Source organism: Macaca nemestrina, chromosome 15, assembly GCF_043159975.1.
Source record: "Macaca nemestrina isolate mMacNem1 chromosome 15, mMacNem.hap1, whole genome shotgun sequence".
In the NCBI taxonomy this organism is placed as follows: Eukaryota; Metazoa; Chordata; class Mammalia; order Primates; family Cercopithecidae; genus Macaca; species Macaca nemestrina.
The window spans coordinates 13,524,477-13,547,874 of NC_092139.1; positions in this window are offsets into that span (position 1 = coordinate 13,524,477).

The window sequence follows — 23,398 nt, forward strand, 5'->3', positions numbered from 1 at the left end:
AAGCTGGAAGGAAGTTTTATACGGTCGAGCTGGAAGGGGCTACATACAGAAGGAGGTTGTTGTACCCTTGGATTGTTTGTGATTAGCATCTCTGGTGTTCTTTCCCACCTGAGGTCCTCCTCAACCTGGGGCCCCTTCCTCATTGTTGCTTACTTATCAGGACTCCACAGCTTTTGCCCAGAGATTCTTTCTACTATTTGGGGTGCAAACTGAACTTTCTGCCTCTGAAAAGAGAGGCCACAGCAACCAATGTCAAGAGGAAGGATTCTTAGGTTGACGACCTCAAAATACAGGCTTTAGAGTTTCAACTGAGATAATAACGTATCAAGAGGAAGGGCAGAAGCCAATGTTTATGTCCTCAACAATAATATGCCACACACATCAACAATATATAAACATAAATAACATTTAGGAAGGGTGAATGATGATTTAAGAGGCAGTATATTTCAATACAGGAAAAATAAGAACCCTTTAGGATTCATGTTATAGAGCTTAAAATGACATGGTTCCACAGGCTAAGTGGATAAGGGGGATTGGAGAGAAAAACAAGGTTGTCAATTTCCCCTACCCTTCCCTCTCTCAACCAAGACCTGGTGGTGAGGGAGAGAGCAACACCGCTTGATGAGTTTATGGACTTGATCACAAGTGACCAGCAAGGCCCTGGAGGTTTCCTTCCCTACCAATATGGCGGCACCAGCAGGCCTGTGAGCTCCTATCTCTGTGGCCCCAGAGAGACTCAAGGGGCATCTGTAAGTTTCCCAAGCCCTTGAGGAAAGCGAGGAAGTACCATAAGGGTGGGTCAGTCTAAGACAAGGCTGCCGGGGAAGGGAGAGTGCATCAACCAGAGTCCAGTGGGACTCACACATCAGCTGCTGGATCCAGCCGGGAGGAATGCCGAGGGCAGAAAACAGACACTCCCGCCTTCCTGCCTCCACCTAACATTGCTGTAGGACTTTCACCTTAGCTAAAAATGGGGTCCTTGTCACACGACCATGAAAAATTAGGCTCACACTTTGAAGGGTGAGACGGGCAGGGTTTACTGGGTGAAAAGGAAAAAATGGAAAACAGGGACTCTGCAAAATCACAGTCCTACTAGTGCGCTTCCTGCCTCTCAGGCTGAATCCCAGGCTCCAGCCGGGAACAGGAGAGAACAGGCTCCTCCTCCTGCCAAGGGCGTGAACTTCAGTGACTCCACCCCATTCTCCCAGTGTGCAGGTCAGAGTTTCTCCCGCTGCTCCTTCATACTTGGCTGTCTCAACATAAGCCCCTCCAAACATAGTTGTCACCCTGGGGTGCGGGTGAGGGAATCTAAAATGGTGAGCTTAAACCTGAAATGATCAAGGAAAAAAACTAGAAATGACTCCATTGACTTGATTAAAACTTCCATCTTTGGGTAGAATGAGAGATTGAAGTCAATTGTAGGGGAAAAAATGTCAGTTTTTTACATATCTGAATTTGTGGTTTGAAAAATGGTACTTTCTACATGAGCATCCGAATTCATGCAGTTGATGGGACTTGATTCTGCCAGTGATGAGTACTGTCCCGTGGCTGAGTCTCAGCTCAGCATCTTTCCATTTCTTCATCAGTAAAAGGGAGACGTTCACCACTCTGCCTGTGTTTCAAGACTTATTGGAAGGGCCAGGAAATGTGGTCCACTCCTGAAATCCAAGCATTTTGGGAGGCTGAGGCAGGAGGATCATTTGAGACCAGAAGTTTGAGGCCTGCCTGGGCTATGTGTCAAGACCCTCTCTCTACAAAAAGAGGACAAAAATTTGTTGGGCGTGGTGGTGTGGACCTGTAGCTCCTAGCTACTTGGGAGGCTGAGGCAAGAGGATCGCTTGAGCCCAGGAGTTTGAGGCTGCAGTAAGCTATAATTGTACTGCTGCATTCCAGCCTGGGCAACAAAGCCGGACACTGTCTGTAAAAAATATATGATAATAAAAAAGACTTATGGAGAGGCTTGAACAAGGTAACGTGGTAAAATACTCTGAAAATATAAAGTGTCATAGATGAGCAACATGGTGATGACTATTGCAGCAACAATAATGATGACAATGATGCCATGGTGAGACATGTGCTTAAAAAAGCAGGGAGGACACCGTGCCTGCCTTCAAGATGCATAACATTTAAGGAATGTGCAGAAGAGCTGGAAGAGTTAAACATATTCTTAAAAAGAGTCAGGCAGGTGGATCATGAGGTCAGGAGTTCGAGACCAGCCTGACGAACACAGTGAAACCTCGTCTCTACTAAAAATACGAAACTTAGCCGGGTGTGGTGGTGCATGCCTGTAATCCCAGCTACTCAGGAGGCTGAGGCAGGAGAATCACTTGAATCCAGGAGGCGGCAGTTGCAGTGAGCTGAGATTGCGCCACTGCATTCCAGCGTGGGTGACAGAGCAAGACTCTGTCTCAAAAAAAAAAAAAAAAGAGTCCCAGTAAGCTGTAAAAATACAGCCACAGCATAAAAGGAAAAACACGTCATCATTTGACAGACAAGTCTTGTTAGAATGACAGCTTGAAAACAATTCAGTAACCCTGTGAAATCACACAGCGATCGCATTTGGCTTTGACAGCTGTGTCAGGATACGAAACTTACCAAGAATGTGAAAACGCGGCCTCATCCCCAGAGCTCATGAGCTGCTGTGGTTGCTGGGGACTGGGGACATGGGAAAGAGCAGGCCTTGAGGGGTAACTGCCTCCTGATGGTGAGAGCCAAGTGCTGTGACATCGGGATTGTGGGATATTGAAGCAGAAGGCTATCACACATGCCTGTGCTCACTGAACAACAGGTGTCTTCTGTGATTTACTATGTCAGGCAGTGGGAACACCAAAATAGAGTTGGGCCTCAACCTTCAAAAAATTAGAGTTCAGATTGAAGACTCATGAGGACTGGGAGCAACTGGAATTCTCCTACGTGGCTGGGAGAGTGAGAACTGGTACTACTACTTTGGAAAATGTTGTGGCAGAGCCCATAAAGCTAAACCTATGCACATCCTATGACCTAGCGAGTCCCTCCTAGGTGCCTATATGGCAGAAATGCACGCCTAGATTCCCGCAAAAGACTTGCACAAGGATGGTCATCGCAGTATCACCCATCGTAATCCCACGGTGGAAAGGAGTCAAACAGCCATCTGCAGTAGACTGGGCAGGGCATTCTGGTGGCCTCACATACGGAGGTCATCTAACGCTGCAGTTCCCAGCCAGCGTGATTTTCCCTCACCCTATCCTGCCTTGATATTTGGCCATGTCTGGAGATATTTTGGGTTGTCAGGGCTAGGGGGTGCTACTAGCATCGACTGGGTAGAGGTCACTTAACATCCTCCAATGCACAGGAGAGCCCCTACAAGGAGGAAGGATCCCATCCAAAATGCCACCCAATGTGAATGAGGTGGAGAATCTTGTCCGGCAGTGGGAAGGAAAGAGCTACCCACACACAAACCATATGGATAAATTCAAACCTAAGACTGAGCCTGTTTGTGGAAGTCAAGTTTTCTTAGAAAGTCAGTGTTTGGGAGAGAAAGGATCACCTGCTGACTGGCTCTGGAGAGTTTGGTGATAATACCCTGCTCTGTGACCAAATGCAAATCCCTGGCCGTCTCTGGGCCCATGTGCTTAAATACTGAGCATCAACCCTGCACAAACACCTCTGCGGGCTCTGGAAACCACAACTCTGGAAACCTCTCCCCTCCCAACCTCAGCCTTATCATCTATAAAACGGGCACACCATACTGCCTCCTCCACAGGGTTTCAGGAGATGAGATGAAACAGGCACCAGGAACTGTGAAAAACACTGCCCAGAATTGAGTAGTTCTTTTCATTACTCAAGATCACACAGTACAGAGGTGGCAAAACAAATTTCCCAGGAGAAAACACCATCACCCCTAAAAAAGCAACCTTTGCTGGGTGTTCTGAAAGGGAACCAGAAGTGATAAAACAGCTTCCAAACAGAAGCTAAAGAGAGAGAGAGCGAGCAAGTGAGCGCGAGCCACTGCACATCGAAGCTTTGTATACTGAGCCACCGTTCTTGTTCAGAGGCGCAGGTGAGGGTGGGGAAGGAGTGGGAGGGTGAGTTGCAGGGGTGATGCTGAAACGCACTGCCTGTGTAGGGAGGCTGCCAGCTCTGCTGTGTGTTCAAATGAGTGGGCCAGAATCACTCCCTTTCTGTCCTGGAAAAATGCCAGAGAGTCCTCAGACATGTGACCATTGGGCGGCTTTCTGTCCCCAGGCTGCCCCTTCAGGACATGAAGGTGAGGGAGGTGAGAGGCAGAGCTTTTCTGCAGGATCTTAGACTTTTAGAGCTGGAGACCCACACCCTTTCTCTACCCCTAGTCCCCTCCATTTTGCAAACAGGAGACCACGTAGGGCAGGAAGAGGAGCGTGGGCTTGAACCCCGGGTCCTGCTCTTCCTAGCTGCGCGTCCTGGGACAGATTGCTCACATTCTTCAGCTGATGAAATGGGGCTACCACCTGCCTTTCTGCCCAGCAGTGCAGATGGAACAGATGGAGTGCGAGTGTGGAGAGCAGGGCCTCTGGTGCACAAGGCGGGCAACGCAGGGTAACTGTTTTATTAGGAACGTCCATTGCCCCAGCGCCAGGCGGGAGGCTGCATGGTAACCCTGCTGCTAGGCGTGGTGCTAAACCTTACATGTGTCAACAAACTTATTTAATTTTCTTTGCATTCTTATCATCACCACTAGACACGGGGGCTCGTGAGGTCAAAGAGCTTGCCCAAGTCACCCAGTGGAAATGGCAGCGCTGGGATCCCAATGCAGGCTTCAGCCTCCCGACTCCCCTCCTTTGGTCACTCTTCTCTTGTGCCCCAACAATGGCACTGGCAGTTGGTGTTGTCAGGTAGAGGCACACCCTCAAGGAAGTGCCACCAGCAAGAAGGGCAAGGATCAAATGACTGGTCTGTCACCTACAATTTTCATCAAGGCTCCTAGACCAATAACAGGAACTGTGGCTTTTACTTCTTGTCCAGAGGATTGCAAACTCAAAAGTTTTTACAAAACCTTCAAATTTATCCATGTTGGCAACCAGTTTAAATGTTTTTTCTTTTCTTTCTTTTTTTTTTTTTTGGGAGGGGGTGGGTGGGTGACAGGGTCTCGCTTTGTGGCCCAGGCTGGAGCACAGTGATACAGTCATGGCTCACTACATCCTCGACCTCCTGGGCTGAAGCAATCCTCCCACCTCAGCCTCCCAAGTAGCTAGGACCATAGGCATGTGCGACCACACCCAGTTAATTTTTTTTAAAAAAGTTTTTGTAGAGACAGTCTCCTTGTGTTGCCCAGGCTGGTCTCGAACTCCTGGGTTCGAGTGATCCTTCTGCCTCAGCCTCTCAAAGTGCTGGGATTACAAACATGAGTTTCTTTTTTTAATCTGTGAAAAATGTCAGCGTGTGGCTGGGCGCGGTGGCTCACGCCTGTAATCCCAGCACTTTGGGAGGCAAAGGTGGGTGGATCACCTGAGGACAGGAGTTCGAGACCAGCCTGGCCAATATGGTGAAACCCCATCTCTACTAAAAATACAAAAATTAGCTGGGCGTGGTGGCTCATGCATGTAGTCCCAGCTACTGGGCATGAGAGTCACCTGAACCTGGGAGGCAGAGGTTTCAGTGAGCTGAGATTGCGCCTCAGCACTCCAGCCTGAGCAACAGAGCAAGGCTCTGTCGCAAAAAAAAAAAAAAAAAAAAAAAAGTCTCTGTGATGCTTGGACCACCAGTTGTCTCCCCTCTCCTACAAGGCTGCAACCCCTATAAGAAATTTATGTGGCCAAGCCTCCACTGCAAAATGGGAGTATCATAGCCTGGTTTAGGATTAGAAGAGATTAAAGAAAGTGAACGTCAAGTGTCTAATACAGAGTAAGGCACACGTCTTAATCTGCTTGGCTGTTATAACAAAATTCCACAGACTGAGTAGCTTAAACAGCTGAAATTTATTTCTCACAGTTCTGGAGGCCGGGAAGTCCAAGATCAAGGTGCCAGCCAAATTCAAGGAGCCTGCCAATTCAGTCCCTGATGAGGGCCCACGTTCTGGCTTGAAGACAGCTGTCTCCTTCCTCCCTATGTCCTCATGTAGCCTTTCTCTGTGCTCATGTTGGGGGGTGGAGAGGCACAGGTGACAGCCCTGACCTCTGTCTTTTAAGGACCCCAATTCTATCGGATTAGTTCCCCACCTTTAAGACTTCATTTAACCTTAAATGCCTCCTAAAGATCCTGTCTCCAAATATAGTCACACTGGACATCATGGCTTTAATATTAAATACGTGAATTTTGTGGGGGACACAACTTAGTCCACAGCAGCACGTTAGTCCATAGCAGTCAGAGGCACTTGACAGATGGGAGCTTTAATAACAACTACCTAAACGATTGCAAGAACCCCAAGCCAAAAAAACCCTCACTTTCCCTTAATTATTACCAATAACACTTGCAAGTTAGGAATTCTTTACATGTTTACTCAAATGAGGAAAGTGAGATTGATTAATACCCTTTTGGCATTAGAAGAATTATGTGGCAAGATTCCACACACATGCTTGACGCTGAAAACACAGCATGTTATCACTTGACGCTAGTAGTTTGATGGATTCGTACCCACACCCCACTTAACACACACCAATAGCAGACACTGGAGTGGGAGGGAGGGAGGGAGGGAGGAGGGAGGGAGGGAGGGAGGGAGGAGGGAGGGAGGGAGGGAGGGAGGAGGGAGGGAGGGAGGGAGGGAGGAGGGCATTCTGCTGGACACACAGTGGGGGATTTCAGTAAAGACAGAGGGCTCGCTTTTCACCTTTTACTAATTAAGATCAAATCCAGGAAGCCAAGGTAAGTCTGAATTTGGGATAAATAATGAATAATGTTTTTAGTGTATGTCCCATGCAGTATTTGAAATTAAAATATAACAGAGCATCCTGTGTTGTATTGTTTTACTTTGTTTTGTTTTCCTAAGTCTGTTGACCCAAGAATGGGCCATTGTCTTCATCTGCTTGGGATGCTCTGACAAATTATCATAGACTGGGTGGTTTAGATGACAGAAATTGGTATCTCACGTTGCTGCAGGCTGTGAAGTCCAAGATCAAGGTGCCAGCCAACTCAGTTCCTGGTGAAGGACCTGCTTTCTGGCCTGTAAACAGCTGCCCTCTCACTGTGTCCTCACGTAGTGGAGAGAAAAATCATCTCTCTAGTGTCTCCTCTTATAAGGGCACTAATCCCATTCATAAGGGCTCTATCCTCAAGACCTCATTGCCTCTCAAAGGCCCCACCTCCAAATAACCTCACGTCAGGAGTTACCCTTCAATATGTAAATTTTGGGGGAACACAATCATTCAGTCCATAACAGCCAGGCTCTGCTTCTCCCCACCCTGCCTTCTTTCCCCAACCACCTATGGGATTCAGCTAAAGTCCTTTTCTTTCCCTCCGGTTCCTGGTGGCAATTCTACAGGACTAGGGTCTTTACTATTAGAGGATTCACACCCCAGGCCCTGTAGTCACAAGCTTGTTAGCCACAGAAGCTGCAGTAGCCCTGTCCTGAAAACACTCCTCACCCAAATTCTGTCCTCATCAGGCCCCCTGCCCACTTCACTCAGGGTCCACCCCCAGCTCCCTGTCAGTGGCTCTCCTGGTCAATGTTTCACCAAGACTGTCACATACATACCTTAAGAAAGAATCATTTAAATATCAAAGGATTCAGAGAGGCCCTTGCAAGAAGTGGTGAATATTTTTGCAGAAATGACCTCTTTAAGCTTATGCTGTCAAGGTGAAGTGTGGAGGTAAGAACTTTGGGTCGTCAGGTCATGCTCGCCTCCCCCTCTGAGGGAGGAGTGTACAGACAGGCAGAGCCAGCGGCTGACTCCTCCCCTTAGCATGCAGTGGCACGCGTCGCTCCAACTTTCACATTCCAGAAGAAAATGATGTTCCACATTTTGAGAATTTCATTTTTGAGATTTTTTCCTCCTTATCTAACACTTTTCATTGTCAGTCTTTCTGACTCAGTGCCCATGTTTAACCTGTATTAGTCCTCAAATGCGTTCTTAGCTGGAAATGAAACCACTGCTAACTCGATCAGCAGAATGTTGGAGGTGGGAGATTCCTGGGTTTTCTGTTAAAACTATCATGAGAAATTATCTCACAGGAATTGTATTTATACTTGTTGAAATCAAGTCTCCTTCCCAAAGGAGAATAAACATATTAGAAAAGGACCTCACCAAAAAATGAAGACAGGCTCTCTCCTGGACAGGCCTATGATTCCTTCGGACCAGTTTTGCCAGTGAGGCCTTCCTTGCATCCATGTCAGCCACTGTTATACTAAGAGAAAAAATCACACAGGCCTGTCTGCAAATGCTGATCCTGTCCCTGGCTGAGGGATCTTGGACCTCTCATTTAATAGAGCTAAGTTTTCACTTTATCATCTGTAAAATGGGAATAACTGTACCAAAATTGCTAAGAGGACTAGAGACAAGGTGTGGAAAGAGCTTAAAAGAGTTTCTATTGCGTAACAAGTGCTCTATAAATAGCAGCATCATTATCACTGTTGTGTAATGAGACGACAAAGCAACACAGCACATGGCCCTGCACTAAGTTCTGGGGTAAGGACTGTGAGCCGAGTATAGTTCATAGGCAGGCAAAGGCCTTGTGCTGTTATGATCATGATCTACACTGGTTTTTGTCCAGCGTTCCCGGATGATATAGTTTGCGTGTTTGTCTCCACCGAAATCGCGTGTTGAATTGTAATCCCCATTGTTGGAGGTGAGGCCTGGTGGGAGGTGATTGGATCATGGGGGTGGATTCTTCATGAATGGTTTTGCACCGTCCCTTGGTGCTGTCCTCATAACAGTGAGTTCTCATGAGATCTGGTCATTTAAAAATGAGTGGCACCTTGCCCCCCACCTCTTGTCTCTGCTTTCTCATGTGACACGCTTGGTTCCCCTTCACCTTCTGCCATGATTGGGAGTTTCCTGAGGCCTCCCTGGAAGCCAAGGAGATGCCAGCACCATACTTCCCAAAAAGCTTGTGTAACTGTGAGCCAATTAGACCTCTTTTCTTATAAATTACGCAGTCTCAGGTATTTCTTTATAGCAATGCAAGAATGGCTTAATACAGGCTTCACAAAGGAAACACAGGGCAGATGGCGCTCTGGAGGACCAGCAGACTGTGTAGGTAGCAAAGAGGAAGGAAAACCTGGAGAACAGATAGCTTTCCTGAAGAACAGAAGGTGCCAGAATTGAAATAAGAAGAAATAACTCGAAGAGACCATTTTTTTTCCTTAATTAACATGGTAGGACTTGGGCTTCCAGCTACAACAAAGTGATTCCAGCAGACCCATGCACTCACCAATAACAATGAGAAAAGCCAGATGAAATTTAAAACAGCAGCAACATCTTTTTGGAGGCTTTAAAAAGTGACTGAGGAGGCAGCGCTTGACCTCAGAACGAAGGGTGGTTTGTTGAGGTGAGTCCAACTTTCTGTGTTCTGTTTTCTCCTGAGAACAGCTGCAGAGGTAGAAAGGCTGAGAAGTCACACAGAGGGCAGCTGCTGTGGGCAGTGAAGCCAGCAGAGCTTCCCGCAGTCCCACAGAGCTAAGAGTCAAAAGGGGAGTTCTGAGCTGCCAGAGCATTGAGGCAAGATCCCCGCAATAAGGAAGGTACAGAGAAATGAGCCCAATACTATGCAGTTTCTCCTCCAGGCACTTCTGAGACCTTAAGCTGCACATGGCAGGAGTCCTAAGAAACAGCCTGAAAAACAGGGAGTGATTTGGGGCAGCCTTATAGTATTGAGGGGGGCAAATCACTGAGTTCAGGACCTGCCAAGAAGGATGAGGTACACTGGAGTCAGTTCAGTCTCTGATTGCATTGAAGTGACCATTTTAGACTAGCTTCCCACCAAAGGAGAGGGTCAATCACCTATGGAGGAAAATGCAGTCCAGAGACTCTGTAATTTTTCATATACTTTGTCCCATAGGCAATGAAAAGTTACCAGTCAGACCAAAAAACAAGGGAAAAAACAGAATATATAAAGAGACTCACAAATGACCCAGATGATAAAGTTAGCAGACATGGATTTTAAAATAACTTGGAAAGTATGTTCAAGAAAAATTTAAAATGGTATTTAAAGACTTGTCTTCTCCCTCCTCAAAAACCCTAGACCCAGATGGTTTTGTAGGTGAGTTCTACCAAAACTAAACATTTAAGGAAGAGTTAATCCCTGTTTCATACAAGACATTAGACAAAGTAAAGAATCTTCCACGTCACTCCCCAAATTAGACCGACGGAAGAGTTCTAAGCTTATTCTATGAGGCTACAGAAGGAAAAGGTGGCAAATGGAAAAGGCGATGAACCAAGTTCAGGATGAGCACTGACTGGAGTCAGGACCATAGAGAGGGTTCAATTGGAAAGAAAGGAAGAGACAGGTAGGAGAGGGCTGGAGTAGAGCGGCCTTCAAGACCAAACTGAAGACTTTACAGACTTGACACTGTGAGCGATGGGAGCTGATTTCAGCTCCTGGCTGAGGGAATAACACAGCTTAGCTCAGTTCAGCTCTGGCATTTCTGCCCCATTGCATGGAAAAGGCTCTACCCTTCTTCAGAAGCCCCGTTCATGCCAGGTGACCCTAGTATACCATGCCTACAAGAGACCCAATCAGAACCTCTCAACTGGGAGCTGGACTAAGAGATTAAAAAAACAAACAAACAAAAAAACCTGCCGATTTTGGGATTTTGAAGCTACACATTCATTTACTCAACAGATACTTACTGAGTACTTCTTATGCACCAAACAGCCTTTTGAGGACTGCTTCACTATGATGAACAAGGCTGACATGGTCCCTACCTCTAGAGTCCGCAGTCCAGGCGTTGTAGAGAATAAATAGAAAATAGAATCATTTCCTTTAGTGGCGATAATTCCCATTTATCCTTAATTTACTATTATAAACAGAGTAGTAATATTTCCTCATAGACAGCATCTCAGAAGAAAAGGTATTTGAGTAAATATTTGGGGGAAAAAAAAAAGAAGGAGGAGGATGAGCCTGCCACATGGAGAGACGAGGGAAGAGTGTTTTCGGCAGAAGGAACAACAAGGGCAAAGGCCTGGAGGTGGGAACAATCTTGGCACATTCAACAAACAGAAGAGTTGTGTGGGGCCAGGAGAGGTGGCTCATGCCTGTAATCCCAGCACTTTGGGAGGCTGAGGCAGGCAGATCACCAGAGGTCAGGAGTCCAAGACCAGCCTGGCCAACATGGTGAAACCCCGTCTCTACTAAAAATATAAAAAATTAGCTGGGTGTGGTGGTGGGCACCTGTAATCCCAGCTACTCAGGAGGCTGAGGCAGGCGAATCACTCAAACACAGGAGGTGGAGGTGGCAGTAAGCCAAGATCATGCCATTGCACTCCAGCCTGGGTGACAGAGTGAGATTTTTATCTCAAAAAAAAAAACAAAAAAAAACCAAAGAGTTGTGCAGCAGGAGCACAGTGACCAAGAGGCAGGTGGCAGGAGGTGGTGGCCACCTTTCAGGCATGGCCTTGCAGGTCATGGTAAAGAGCTCAAATTTTATTTTAAGTGCTTCTGAGAAGAGTCTGGAGGGTTTTAAACAAGGGCCATTTCATGATCAGACTTATAGTTTAAAACACAAAATTGAGGTGCACTGAGGAGAGAAAACTATGGTGAAAAAAGAATGGAAGCAAGAGAAACTTCTGAGGCTACTGTGGCTGCCTTGGTAGACATGGTGGCTTCAGCTAGCAGAGCAGAGGAGAGATGAAGAACATGGAATGAACTTGAGAGATATTTTGGAGGCAGAACTTCAGAACATGAGAGCAAGGGAGAGAGTTTTGAGCTGAGCACCTAGAGGCAGGAGTTAGGGTCATTTTCACATGGAGCCTGAAGTTTGGGGGAGGAGAAGCTCGGAGACTTTCTGAAGAGGCTATTATTCAGAGAGCAGGATACAGACAGACACTGACCACTTTCCAAGAGGGCAGTCCTACCTCCCTGAACTGGGTTCTATGGGATTTCCCTGTATCCTTACAATCAAGTTCGTTTTCATTTGAGAGAAATTAATTGGGTTTCTGTTGCTCATAACCATGTCTATGACAGCTGAAGAGTTTAGGAAGATTCATGCATTGGGCATCGTCTTCTTTCAAAGGTACAAAACATTTTCTTTATATTTTTCATTTGTTCTTTTCAAAGCTTTCGGGAGAAACCATTCTCCCCCATTTCTGCTATTTCCTTCCAGATGAAGGGGACTCAGTGAGGATGAGACTCCTGGCTTCTGTCCGATCCTTTCCATCCCACCCCAGGGAGAGGAATATCTGACTGCAAGTTTTAGAAAACCAAAGTGGGTATGGTTGGTTCACACACTGCTTTTACCCCGTGGCGGGTCAGCCTGCCCGAGTTAGGAAGCCACGAGTCCCCTACTCCCATGTGCAGCATCCCTCATCCTCACAGGCACCACTCCAGGGCCAGCACATGACGGGGAGGCTGGAGGCCAACCCCAGACCAGCACCACCTTCACCAAGTGTTTAATTCTGTCCAACTCCAGGGTATGGTTTTAGGAAGTCACATTGACTCTCATCTGGGCTACAACTTATAATTGAGCGTTTAGTTGTAAGAAGTCAGAGGTAGTAGAGTGCAGAGGTTTCGCGTGCTGTTTCCAGAACCACAGGGTTAAAATCCAGGCTGGCCATTTACCCGCTGTGTGGCCTCAGCAAGTTCATGTAACTTCCTTGCCACTCAACTTCTCCATCCATCCAATAAGATAATAATAGTAACTGCCTGTCAGGGTTGTTATGTGAACTAAATGTCTTAACACGTACAAAACACTTAGAGCAATGCCTGGCCACATATTAAATGCTCTCTACGCATTAGCTGTTGCAGTATTTTAGTTTCCATCTGTTACTCTTATTCTCGGTTTTTAATCTGTTTAGATGAGTGCTGCCCAGTAGAACTTTCTGTGATGAGGAAGTCTGCCAGGGCTTACAGGAAGTATTCTGTGTCTGTGCTGCCCAGCACAGTGGCTGGTAGCCTCGGGCAGCTGGTAGCCTCATGGCCTCAACGGGTACTTGAAGTACCCGTTGGTACTTCGGTACCAGATAGAGGAACTGCATTTTAAAATTGGTTTCCTTTTAATTAGTTAAAATGTACCTTTAAATAGCCACATGTGGCACGTGACTCCCACATCGGACAAAACAGGTCTCGAACCGAGTGGAGAAGAGGGGTACCACTGGTTGCTGTTTCTCAGAGACCCCCACCAGAAGGAATTATTGCTGGAAATCCTGCATAGTTACAAGACTTGTGACAAGTGAACACAGGAACTGGCATTTTCAGACCTGCTGCAGCTGTCGCTTCCTGTCCTGATGTTTCTGAGTCTCACCCAGGGGTCCTTTCCTCTGCGCTGTTTGGCTAGGTGCTCAATGATGTCTATGGAAGGTGGGTTTTGGAGATAAAGATACCAAAGTTTATCCAGGGGCATGCCTGCCTCTGGGCCCCACAGCCCATTAGTGATTGCAGCACAGTGACTGGGAGACTAGAAATGGATTTGCAAGCCAGCAGATGACTGACACAGGCCACCTAAGGTGGCCAAGCTTTTACAAGCTCTTCCTCAGAGAATAGCAGTTAAGTGCGTGGGTTCTGGGGTCAGACTGCCGGGGTTCAATTCCCAGCTATGCCACATTCCTGCTGTGTGACTGCGGACAGGTGACTTGCCCTCTCTGTGCTTTAGTTGCTGAATCCGTTGCACAGATTCTTTACCACTCATAACTGTCTGGCTAGAGAGAATCATCACTCTCAGCAAGGCTTCCTAACTTGCCTGAGCTCACTCGCCCAGTAAGTCAGCCACGGTATGGCAGGCCAGGTCTCACTAACGCAGGCCTCCGTAACACCTGTTTCAGGGCTGACTGAGTGGTGAAGTTAAATATTAAAAGCTGAGAGAGCCAATGCCCTTTTACAAAGGCTGGAATGTAACAAAAGCCCACCCAGAGTTTTGCCTAGGCTTTTCCTGGGCCTTAAAGCATGGCAAAATAATGAAGGAATTCTTAACAGGACCCGTTTAGGATTAAACAAGTTTTGTTGGGGGTCTGAAGAAACTTCCCAGGCCTTCACTAACAAGTTTACTGGGGGTCTGAAGGACCTCCCCAAACCTCCATGATCTAGCAGGGGACAAGATAAGGGTAATCACCGCAGCACCTGGACGCATTGAAATTAAGTAAATTTACTGAGGCTCCAGAGGAAGGTCTTCAGGACTCGGACCTTCGTTGTAGATTAAAAGAAGTGAATCGCTTACGTTTTTAGATGAACGCACACACTTACACGTAGACTTATAGCTTAGAAGGTATATAAGCTCTGGCAGACTTTGTCGTTTTGAGCTGTTCTGGCGATCATTTCCAGGGCTTCTCCCTTTAACCGCTTACAGAAACAAAACCTCTCCCCCTCCCCAGTTCATCTGCGTCTCGTTTATTGGGTGGCGAGAAATTGCAGCAGAGCCCTCGGTTTGGTCCGGGAACAATGGGGCTGGACTGTGGAGTCAGGATCCCCAGACTCCGGACTCCCTGCCAGTCTCCCAGACAGCTGCTGCTTCCTGCCCTGGCGTTCCCAGCAAGTCAAAGGGAAGGTGGCCCAGCTCGGTGCTGCCAGCCAAACTCCCTTCCCCAGCACACAGGACCTAGTTTTCTCTTCTAATGAAACTCAGCTTTGGTTTAAAAGACAAATCCACTTCCAAAGCAACCTGAGGCTCTGACACCATGCTCACAGGGAGGGCGGCTCGGACCCTGCCCACTGGGAATCGCTCCTGCACCAGAGAACATTGTCAGGAGTTTGGGGACGGCTGGGTTTTGTTGATTATTTTCCCTCTCAGAATCCAAACCATAAAAGGTTCCAGCTTTCAAGTGCCTATTTCCCCCCATTAAGATGCCTGGACATGCCCCACCTTTGGGCAGTTTTAAAGACTCCCAGGGCATCTTCCCCTCCGCTGCCCAACTCACCCCTGCCCTCTGGCCCAGGGGACCTCCCCTCTCTGCTGCCGCCACCTTCCTCATTGTGGCTGGAGGAACGTAGAAAAGGCGGCCACAGGCCCCTCGGTGTCTGCACTGAAAACCCTGGCAGCGGGTGGGGAGAGGAAGCAGGATGAAGCAATGCTTGGCCCCAAGGGCTCTCATGGTGACTTCAGGCAGCAGTAGGACTCAAACTTGGGAGCTCAAAGAGTTCTGGAACATTCTTCCACTCCTCTAGCCTAACAGACTCCTCTTTAGAGGACTGGCATAAGCCTTAGACTTTTTTTTTCTTTTTCCTATTGAGATAATGTAACACTCTCCACAATTCACAGAATAGTAGAAAAGAACCTTCTTCCAAAAGACTCCCCCAACTTCTGAGCAGGCAGCTCCCTCGTCTTTATTATGCATGTTCCAGAAAGCCCTTAGTAGGTGGATCTCCAAGTCCCCCCAGCTCCTCCAGAAGATCCTAACATTGCAACAGGATGGGCTCAGCTCCTCCTCCACCTCCAGGGGAAGATGATGGGTAGGGAATGAAAGGGAAGCCCCCAGACTGCCCTCCTGGCCCCACTCCCCTAACTTCTGCCCTGGACTCTTGCAGGGGCCTCCCTCTTCCCCAGCTCTCCTGTCCCCACCTTCGTACAGCCAGAGGGACACTGAAAAATGCAGGGTCAGGTCATGTCCCTCCTCTGCTCAGAGCCCTCCAGTGACTTTCCCAGCATACTTAAATAAAGCCCAGCTCCTTACCAGGGCCTGTGAGGCCTCACTCAGCCTGGCCTTGCTGCCTCCCAAGGGACCCGTATAGTCCAAGAAAGATGGGACCTGCTAAACAGCATTGGCAGGGATCACCAGAGCTCTGCGCATTCTCTGCGCTATCAAACACACGAACAATTCTGTATGCAAACAACCTCAAACAAGAGCAAAGCATCCTGGCTTCAGACAGCAGCACAAATGCTGCACCACCAACAGCCTAAATTAGACTTAGAAATAATGTGTTGGTTTGGGTCTGCCTGTACTAGGCTGGGAATAGGATTTTAGAAGCATGGTTAAGAGCTGAATCATGATTCAAGCACAACATAAAAGTTCAGCAGCACCGTGATGGGAAGAATAAGAAATCAAGCAAAATGAGGTGCGGTAGGCTCTCCGTGATAATAATAATGATAAAATTAGTTTACAATCATTCCTTACCTGAGAATTATTCATATGTTGAGGAGGCAAGAAAGTCGCCCGAAGTCAAACTTTCTATCAGCCTGACAGACTGGGGATGGGATCTGCTGCCCTCCCGGCCCCTCCTTGCCAGGGGCTTCCACCTGAAATCTGCACCCATAGGAGCCAATCCACATCACCAGGCTCTGGGAAAATGGGCCACGTGGGAGAGAGGGGCCAGGTTCAGCTGGCTAAACCTCCACTGGCTCTCACAACTCCCAGCATAGAGGCCTCACTCCTCCTGTGGCCTACGAGGTCTTAGCAGTAGCCCCCGCCCACCCCTCTGACTGCATCTCATAGGCCACCTCCCTTGACCCTCCCCTCCTCAGACACCTGTTCCCAGTTCTGTGAATACGTCCAGCTCCTTCCAGGTCTTTTACCCTCACACGTGCTGATGCCTCAGCCTAAAGCATTCTCCCGTCTTTGCTTAGCGAACTCCTATCATTTCTCACCTGCCTCCCCACTTTCACGTTGCCCTCCCTCCACACCCAACAGTCTATTTTCCCACAGCAGATCGTCATTTCAGAATGTAAGCTGGCCACGGTGCTTCCCTCCTCTGTTCTAAGTTCTCCAGGTAGCTACTGTCACCTTATCTAACAGTGAGTGCCAGTGGAATACATAATTATTCCCCTACCTGCCCCTTTCCTCTTACAACACATGGATTGAGTTATGTGACATTACCCTCCCTCCTTCCCCTCCAGCCTCCTTGTCCCCTTTAAATATTAAAGTCCTCAAAATCATCTTTGGAGAAAGGCACAGGCCACAGACTGTTTCTGTGATTCTGTGTTTCTTCCAAATGTGTCCTTAACCTTGGCAAAACAAACTTCTAAGTTGATTGAGACCTGTCTCAGATACTATTTAAGTTTACACATACTAGATTTCAAAGACTTAGTACAAAAAGAAGTAAAGTATCTCAATCATAAAGTTTATATTGATTGCACGTTGATATATTTTTGATATGTGGGATTAAATAAAATGTATTAGTAAGATTAATCTCATATGTTTGTGGGCCACATAAATGTCTTCTTTTGAGAAGTGTTCATATCCTTTGGCCACTTTTTAATGAGGTTTTTTTTTTTTTCTGGTAAGTTTAAGTTTCTTGTAGATTCTGGATATTAGACCTTTGTCAGATGGGTAGATTGCAAAACTTCTCTCCCATTCTGTAGACTGCCTGTTCACTCTGATGGTAGTTTCTTTTGTTGTGCAGAAGTTCTTTATTTAATTAGATCCCATTTGTCAATTTTGTCTTTTGTTGCAATTGCTTCTGGTGTTTTAGTCATGAAGTCTTTGCCCATGCCTACGTCCTGAATGGTATTGCCTTACATTAGAAAAGACTTGGAACCAACCCAAATGCCCATCAATTATAGACTGGATAAAGAAAACGTAGCACATAGACACCATGGAATACTATGCAGCTATAAAAAAGAATGAGTTCATGGAGACTGGATAAAGAAAACGTAGCACATAGACACCATGGAATACTATGCAGCTATAAAAAAGAATGAGTTCATGGAGACTGGATAAAGAAAACGTAGCACATAGACACCATGGAATACTATGCAGCTATAAAAAAGAATGAGTTCATGTCCTTTGCAGGGACATGGATGAAGCTGCAAGCCATCATTCTCAGCAAACTAACACAGGAACAGAAAACCAAACACCGCATGCTCTCACTCATACGTGGGAGTTGAACAATGAGAACACATGGACACAGGGAGGGGAACATCACACACTGGGGCCTGTCGGGGGGTTGGGGGCAAGGGGAGGGAAAGCATTAGCACAAATACCTAATGCATGTGGGGCTTAAAACCTAGATGACAGGTTGACAGGTGCAGCAAACCACCATGGCACATGTATACCTATGTAACAAACCTGCATGTTCTGCACATATACCCCGGAACTTAAAGTTATAAAAAAAAAAAAAAAAGATTAATCTCACTTTTAAACTTTTTCCATGTGCCTACTAGAAAATGTAAAATTATATCTATGGCAACATTTACTTTTGTATTATTTTTTCATTGGGCAGCACCCTTCTAGAGTAGCTGGTAAATAATACATAATCAAATAAAATTAGTTAAGGTCATTTTACAAAGTGATAAGAGGTTCTGAAGCAGATAAAACAGGACGTGGCTAAAGAGTGATAAGGCAGAATGTTTGGGGGTGGGGGGGTGCTTTCGATAGAATGGTCAGGATTGTGAGCCAAGTTGTACCCTTCCAACATTCATATGTGGAAGTCCTAACCCCCAGGACCCCAGAATGTGACTGTATTTGAAGACTGGGTCTTTAAAGAGATAATTAGGTTAAAACAGGGTCATTAGGATGGGCCCCTAATCGAATAAGACTGTTGTTCTTATAAGGAGAGGAGATCAGGACCCAGACACACAGAGAGGCAAGACCACACGAAGACACAGAGAGAAGACGGCATCTTTCTCTGTTGAGACCTCAGAAGAAACCAACCCTGCCAATACCTTGAACTTGGACTTCCAGGCTCCAGAGCTGTGAGCAGTACATTTCTGTTATTTAAGCCACTCTGTGGCCCCCTAGCAAACTACATAGTTAGAAAGGGCCTTTCCCAGGAGGTGACGTTGCAATTGAATGACAAGAATGGCCCAGCCTCCTGGAGGTCTCTGGGAAGATTCTCCTAGGTTACAGAAAACAGCAAGAGCAGAGGCCTGAGGGCATAGGCAGAGAAAGAGCTCAGTGCAGCTGGTTCATGGTGGAGGAGGGGTGGGGTGGGAGACAACGGCATGGGGTATACAGGGTCGGAGCATACTTGCAAGACAACAAACTTTCCTCACCCCTCCTCTTACCACGTACCGTACATTTAAAGCTTCATCTTGGGAAGATTCTCCAGGGTGCCTTTAGGAAGGTCTGTATCCTGGAATCCACTTATAGCACCTTTCACTTTGAATCTGTCAACCCTGCTGCAAGCCAAATGCATCCAGACAGTCATGTTCCCTAAGAACAGCTGGTGAGTCACTGCGGCAGAAGGCCCCAGGGCCTCCAGGAACTGAGGTCCTTGAATGAGGACGCTCACAGGTATTTTTAACATCACCTGTCCTGGGGACCAGAAAAAGATTTCGAGAGGTGAACAAAGAGAGTGTGAGAGCTGGAAGAACAACGAAGGTCAGAGCCATGAAGACCACTAGTAGGCAAGGGTCGAGGGGATGGGAAGCTTTGCCAGGTGCCTGTGCAGCACCCTAAACTCCCACAAGAATCAGCATTGGGGACCAGCAAAGCTTGTGCCCCAAAAGAGGACTGCTCCCTGCTGTAGGAAAGAGCATGTAACCCACAGCCACTTCCTCCCCTCCATTCATTTTAAAAATTACCTGCTATTAATTCATTCTCCTTTAAAATAATAATCAGTTGTACCCTCCTCCCTAGATAAGCACTGTTATTGTTTGCATGTATTTGCTTATTTTGGGGGAAAAAAAGAAGAAGAAGAAGAATAGGTACGATAACCAAAGACTAAGGAAGCTGGTTCCTTGTAGAGGGTAGGTGAGAACATGGCAGAGGAGAGAGCAGAGGAGTGGCACCTTTCTGGGTTTACTGTTTTACATAGCTTAGTCTTCTGGAATCTTGTCAATGTTTTAGGCATTCAACAAATAAAATTATGTCAACAATATAGAAAAAAGCCTAAAATTGAATAAAAACAAAAATGAAGAAATCTAACTGTATTTCAAATGAATTACATAACCACACAGATGTTCTAGAGGTTACTAACTCAAACAACTTCTAAGCCTAGTACTTGGGCTACCAACCCTCAGTCTGATGACAGAAAAAGAACTGCAACTTTGGGAGGCTGAGGCAGGCAGATCACAAGGTCAGGAGATCAAGACCATCCTGGCTAACATGGTGAAACCCCGTCTCTACTAAAAATACAAAAAATTAGCCAGGCGTCGTAGCAAGCACCTGTAGTCCCAGCTACTCAGGAGGCCGAGGCAGGAGAATGGTGTGAACCTGGGAGGCAGAGCTTACAGTGAGCTGAGATCGTGCCACTGCACTCCAGCTTAAGCAACACAGTGAGACTCCATCTCAAAAAAACAAAACAAAACAAAACAAAAAAACAAAAACAAAGCAAAGGAATCCTGAACTCTGTTTCATAGACTTATTGTTGCAGTGGTTGGGATATAGCAATTCTGAAATTATTTTGTATGTGGTATAGGATTAAACAAATGAATAAATGTTTTGATTGTGTTGAGAGCCTGGGTTCCAACACCCAGGATTTCTTTTGCCTTATATGGCAGGAGGGAAATACCAATGGAGAATGTGGAAAGGGAAGAAAGAGCCCTGTGGTATTAGGTTGGAATTCCATACATCAGTGTAAACTCATATTATAGTCTACGTAGACACGCATAAACATACAAACATGTAAGTATGTTCTGCTCGCTGAGAGGCTAAGAAGCATGGACATTCTAGCAGTAATGAGCACACCTAGTACTCCAGCTTGGTTTCTAAATACCACTCCCCACTGAAAGGAAGCAGGGCTCCTTCAGAAATGACTAATTTCCAGGGCTGGGTAGGGAAATGACAACATGAGCCTAAAACAGCTTGCTGTGCAGAAAGTGAGGAATTGCTCAAAACATGAAGGGATCCTATTAAAAAGGACCCAGATGAAAGACAAAGGGAGTTCATTTCAGTGCTGGTACCCAGACAAGCCCATCAGGCCAGTCTTGCTACCAAGAGGCTCCTTGGACCTGTGAGACCCGATTTTTTTTCCAAATATCACTTTCCAGTCTTTCCTTCCTTTCTCTGAGCACCTTCATCTGTTCCCATTCCTTATGCTTAGAGTGATTTCTGTTGCATACAGCCAAAGAACCCTGGGTGATACATTGAGTCTCCTTTCCCCCATTCAGAAACTCTTCTGGTCTTATAAGGAGAAGTGCAGAAGGCCTATTAAGGACCTTCCTGGCATTCCCTAGCCAGCATCTCTCCTCTGCCTCCCATACTGGGAGAATCAGGTAGATCACAGTCCCAAAGCGTGTTGAGGAACAGGCTTATGAGGAACCACTTCCCCTGCATCCAGAAGTCAATGCCAGCAGCTCCACCCTCCAGAATTGCTCAGGTACACTCAGGGGAGGGACTGTGTCATTGTGTTTCAATGGAGTGCCGGTTTCTATAAGCAGGAATGGGGTTTAATTTGCCCAGGGGACTCCAAACAACACGTGTGCCTCTCTGGAACTGGTTCCATTACAATCAGGAGATGGGCAAAGTTTTAGACTCCCACTCCCCCAAACTGCTTGTAAAACAACAAGGAAAGATAGAAGCCATTTCATCATGCTGTATAATGAGCACAAGCGTCATACAGGGCTCAGGGAGTGAAGTATGTGTCTTCCCCACTTATTGTGAGGGTGACATGGGACAAGCCACTTGTCCTCTCTGTGCTTCTGTTCCTCATCCAAACCTGTCCAATCCACTGTAAAAAGCAAAAGCAGGAATAAAGCTCAGGCACACATTCCAGAAGCAACACACGCTGTGCAAACACCAGGGAGGAGACACACGCACATGTTTCTCTCCCTGCTTGCTCTCACCGAACTCCCCCAGCACCTAGAAAACATGCATATCCTGGGAAGGCTGTCGACAAGCCCAGGCTGATTTCACAGGAGATGGAGAGGCATGGCTCATAGCACACAGCTTTTCAGAGAGTGCGCCTCGGCTGAGGTCTGCAGGCTGTTGCTTTTCTGCTAGCATGTGCTGAACACTGACTCAGAGTGCCAGGTGCCAGGCTGCGTGCCCTGCACACATTAGCTGATCAAATCATCATGACTCCATGAACTAGCTTCTTAATTCCATTTTAATGCCACTGAGACAGATGTAAACCGGTAAAAGGATTTGTCCGAGGTCAGACATCAGAAATCATCAGAATTGGGATTTGAACTCAAGTCTAACTGTCCTGAGGTCCTTTTCTCCTTTGGTTGGCTGAATGGTGGCCCCCGAAGAATATGTCTATGCTCTAATCCCTGAAACCTATATGCTCCCTATGGCAAAAGAGTAAATACTCCTGATAGAACAAATGATGCAATTAAATTAAAGATCTGGAGAGGAGGCGCTGGTACTGGATTATCCAGGTGGGCCATAAGAGAAATCCCAGGTGTCCTTATAAGAGTGAGACAGAGGGAGGCAGACACGTGGAAGATGGACAGGAAGAGGAGGAGGCTGTCTGCCGACAGAGGCAGAGATTGGAGCGCTGTGGCCGCAGTGGAGGAACCCTGGGAGCCACCAGAAGCTGGAATGGGCTCTCCACTAGAGACTGTGGAGAGAGTACAGCCCTGGTGACACCTCGGTTTCAGGCTTCTGGCTTCTAGAACCGTGGGAGAAGAATTTTCTGTGGTTCTAAGCCACACAGTTTGTAGTCTTTTGTTATAGCAGCCTCAGGACACTCGTCCACCCCTTATGCCATCCAACTCCACAGTGGGGTGTGGCAATTCAGGGGCCAGGCACACAGTGGGTGCCAGTCCTCTGGGCGGATCATGAACCATGCCACGACGCAGATGTATCCTGGTTCTTTCACCTTTGGGTGTGCAGAGGGAGTGAGCGTCGAGGCTTGGCGGTCTGAGAGGAGAAGCATTGTGGCCACATGATAGAATTTTTTTTTTTGAGATGGAATCTCATACTGTCACTCAGGCTGAAGTGCAATGGTGTGGTCTCGGCTCACTGCAACCTCTGCCTCACAGGTTCAAGCGATTCTCCTGACTCAGCCTCCCAAGTAGCTGGGACTACAGGCACGTGCCACCGCACCAGGTTAATTTTTGTATTTTTAGTAGAGACGGGGTTTCACTATGTTGGCCAAGCTTGTCTCGAACTCCTGACCTCATGATCCACCCGCCTCAGCCTCCCAAAGTGCTGGGATTACAGGCATGAGTCACCATGCCCAGACCACATGATAGGATTTTAATATTCTCTTCAGCCCTTTGCCCTTAGTTTGTCAGCAAAGATGACTGCGCACAGCTGTGATGCACTGTGCCCTGGGAGCCACAGGAGCAGCCGCGCAAACCCAGAGACCTGCAGGGACACAGAGGAGGGAGAATGAGAGAGCTGGGCAGGGCAGAGTAGTGACAATGACGAGCGGGAGGGCATGTGTCCCATCTGAAAGGGTAAAAACAGCACAATGCAGAATTGCAAAGATATGGAACCAACTGAAGTGGATAAGAAAATTGCAAAGATACGGAACCAGCCAATGAACGGATAAGAAAATGTGGTATATATACACCATGGAATACTACTCAGCCATA